The sequence below is a fragment of the Astatotilapia calliptera genome, chromosome 8, assembly GCF_964374335.1.
Source record: "Astatotilapia calliptera chromosome 8, fAstCal68.1, whole genome shotgun sequence".
NCBI classification, from domain to species: domain Eukaryota; kingdom Metazoa; phylum Chordata; class Actinopteri; order Cichliformes; family Cichlidae; genus Astatotilapia; species Astatotilapia calliptera.
In genome coordinates this window covers 14856310-14860226 of record NC_137429.1, presented here as the reverse complement: position 1 = coordinate 14860226, position 3917 = coordinate 14856310, and positions in this window count along the sequence as shown.

Sequence of the window (3917 nt, the reverse complement as noted above, 5' to 3'; positions counted from 1 at the left end):
TTAAGGTTTTAATGGTACTGTCCGGTTCTTCATTGCTCTGGTTTTCATATATCTGTGAAAGAGAACAGGAGAATATCGAGAAACTTGAGCAGACAGTACTTCATTATAATTTTATTTCACACTTAAGAGCAAAGCAGAACCACTTTTAGGCCACGTCCAGGACTAAATGTGTCCACTTAAAGCAACAAGAGAGAAACTCTAAGGAAAGTAAGTGCAGTCGAGGTTTTTAGTACTGAGTAAACTGCCTGCATAATTCTGATTGCAAAACAAAAGAAAGATAATTACCTTAACCTTTCTGGAAGATTGAATTCTGTAATTTGTGATAATCTATATAGACGTACCTGTTATGATGGTTAACGCAATTTATGAGATTCACAAATACAAAGAACTGGGTGTGCATTATTTCATTTCATCGTTGTCACCGAGATGTGGAACATGCAGTGTCAAGTGTGACAATTTAACCCTAACATGTAATTTTCTCTCCTGTGTGTTACTAAAGGATAACTAGCATGGTTTGGATTTCCCATGACTCCGCAGCAAGCGAAGACAATTCACTTAAATCTTAGGGCTCTTGAGTATTTTTAAACTTGAAAAAACTATTGATAGCTGGGGTCATCATAACCACTGGCAGGTGAAATCCTAGTATGCCTCTATGCTCATACTTTTATACTTTATAGTACTAGTGCGCATGCGCCAACCAGCGTGCAGCCTGTTACAGTCACTCCTGCTTAGTTTAGCTCTGTTTTCTTACGTATTCTTTTTCTCACTTTTCATCCGTTTATTATCTTCCACTCAATCATGTGGATTGAGAGAGTATTTGTTCTTCTGGTGGCTATTTATTAATAAGTAACTTTTATGTATATGTATGCCTGTATATATTGTGCTATTCTTAGTTAGTGTATTGTCTGTCTTTGTTAATGTTTGTTTATATATATATATATATATATATATGTGTGTGTGTGTGTGTGTATGTATGTATGTATTAGGGGTGCAACGATACACAAAATTCACGGTTTGGTTCGGTTCGATACCAAACCGGTTCGATACTTTGGTGTCACGGTTCGATATTTTTTCGATACAAAAAAGAAAATGTTCATGCCTTTTTAATTTGTCATTTATTAAAATTATAAATATATATTTTAACTCAAAAGTACAGTTTTTAAATTTAATGTTGCTGAAACAACAAAGGGATGAAAAAATAAATCTATCTGATTGAGAAATCACTCATCTTTGGAAAAGAGAGTTTATTACAGAGAAATGGCTCTTTCCAAAATAAAAGCTATGCTATACGCTTCTTCTGGGCTATACTCTCAGCAGCATATTAAATATATCAGGTCACCATAAGGAGAATCAGGTGCTAACGGTTGTCTAAATGACTCGGGTAAAGTTTGTAGCATATTCGTCATATTCGTTGTGTTCCCACTAGTGCTGTCAGCGTTAATCTCGTTGAAATAACGTTAACGCCACAACACAGCAAATTTCCGTTAACAAGCTACCGCGGATCGCCCCGTGCGTGGGGCTGGACGGCGTCAACACGTTAACGAGCAAACTGCGCTGACGCACTAGTTCCCACCAATGTAATTGAGCATTGCATGGCACATCCGACATACTGTTTTACTTTTGTCCATGACGCGCTTACCTTCAGGGTCATACTTCACATGAAGACCAAAATAGTTCCAAACCCACATCTGAATGAGGGTGGGGGAGGTTCAATTTGCCATGTTGCAAGGAGAGCTTAACTTCTGTCTCGCTAGCTTGCCCTGCGCTCAGTGAATCTGCGTTCGACTACTCCGCCTAGGCTGCACTGTCGAGCGCAGATCCACTGAGCGCTCAACACAGACAGCATCGTCAGAAGGAAAATTGATAAAACAAATTACAAATTTTGTATTGTTCGATACATATGCGTACCGAACCGAAAGCACTGTATCGAACAGTTCAATATCGATATGAGTATTGTTGCACCCCTAGTATGTATGTATATATATAGGGTTTTTGAGCTATCAATATCTGTTTCTTTGTATTCCAAATTAGTATTACCTCGTCGGTATCCTTATCTCTTTGTATCTTGTTGTTAAATGTTTGCCAAGTCTATTTTAAATGTTTCGATTGCCTTGGTCCTGGGTCCTTTTGACCCAGTGTTTGTGAGTTTCTGGTGTTCAGATTCAGTAGCAGTCTACCACACCGAGGCATTTGACAGTCTTTTCCCATCCAAGGTGGCTGAGAGCGTTAGGCAGCTTAAGCACTGCAGAGCTCCTCAGGAAAGCTGCTCATTTTAGTATTGCCCTTTAGAGAGTGGTGAGTGGGACTCTTGTGTTTGTTATACTGTGGCATATAGTAGGGTGGACCTTGACGACTGTTTCCCTCTTTTTGTTACAGGATTGTGCCATACTGCTGCTGTCTTGTTTTATCCCGTTCTGTCTTGTTTGGTTTTATTCTGTCTTGTTGTGGCCTGTTTGTCATCTTACAAACATTTATGGACTGGCCTCGACTGACTCCTGGTTTTATGGTCTTTTACTCGGAATTGTTTTATGCATTTTAATCATACTTTTATAAAGAACTGTAACTTATGTGTTTTATTTGTCTTTTACAAATTTGTTTAACTTTTTATGCTTTGTTGCTTTAGTGGAGGTGTGGCCACTTGTTGAGGGGCTAGGCACGTGAGGTGGAATCCCCTCCCCGATGCATGAGAGTGTACACACCAGGCATAGGCATAGGTAGATTGCACCATTTAGATTTCAGTGTTAGTGACAGTGAGATTTGCAGTGGAACTACACGGGTGAGTAATTGGTGGCACCCTTGGGCACTGCTCTCTGTAGGTTGCCTCCTCAAGTGGCCGGTCTTTACTATTTTGTTTAGTTATTTTATTGAGTTGTTATTTTACTAGGGTATCACCGTGGCAGCGAGCCTTGTTGTTTTAATCATTGTTAAAGTGTTTTAATTAACAGTCTTGCAGACTCAGCCCTGCTACCTTAAGAACTTCTCTGATTTTACAGTTCTATGCTTTAGTAGTTTTTCTTAATAAATTTTGATTCATAAAACTGATCTGCCTAACATCTGCTGTTAATAACGAGCCCGTGGGCTTTGGTAGCCAGTGTAATGTCTACATTGGCTATAAAAATCTTTCCTGGGGTGTAACTCTCTCCGCAGGTGGCGTTGTCAACACCCCTTAGTCACCTTTACTGGTTATCCCTCCTTCGCGCCACCACACATCATTTCCTGTTTTATTGTGAAAGTCTTGTGTTTTCCATGTTCGGTGTGTTTAGTTTTGCTTCCCCTGTGGCTTTATCTTAATTAGCGTCAGCTGTGTTCCCCGTGTATTCTCACTTCCCTCGTTATCCTTCTGTGTATTTATGTCAGCATCTCCCTCGTGGCTGTGTGAGTCTCCCTGTGTTCCCCCTTGTGTTCAGATTCTTACGGTGTGTTCACACCGAACGCGATGGACGCGAATAAAACGCCCCAAACGCCCCTAATTGACGCGTACACATTCGCGTCTCAACGTGTGTCCAAGAAAAATCCATCGCGCGTCAAAATATGATATTTTGACGCGCGTGAACCGGAAATGTGGGAGGAAGTTGTGCCAGACCGGTATCTTTGCAAGATGGCAGCTGTTGAGCTAGCGCTTGAAGAGAGTCTCCCTTCTCTATGTACTGTGGAGAGCAGAGCAGCAGCGTAAAAGACGTCCTCGCCGTACCTGGGTCCATCAGGTCCTCCAGAGGCGTGAGCAATTTGGTGAGTTTCACCATTTGCTCCAGGAGCTGCGCCTGGATGACGGCCGATTCCAGCGCTATCACCGTCGGCCAGTTTGAGGACCTGCTTTCCCTCGTCGGTCCCAGCATCGCCCGCCTAGACACCAACTACAGGCGCTCAATCCCACCTGCAGAGCGCCTGTCCGTCTGCCTGAGGTTAGTAAAAGTGTT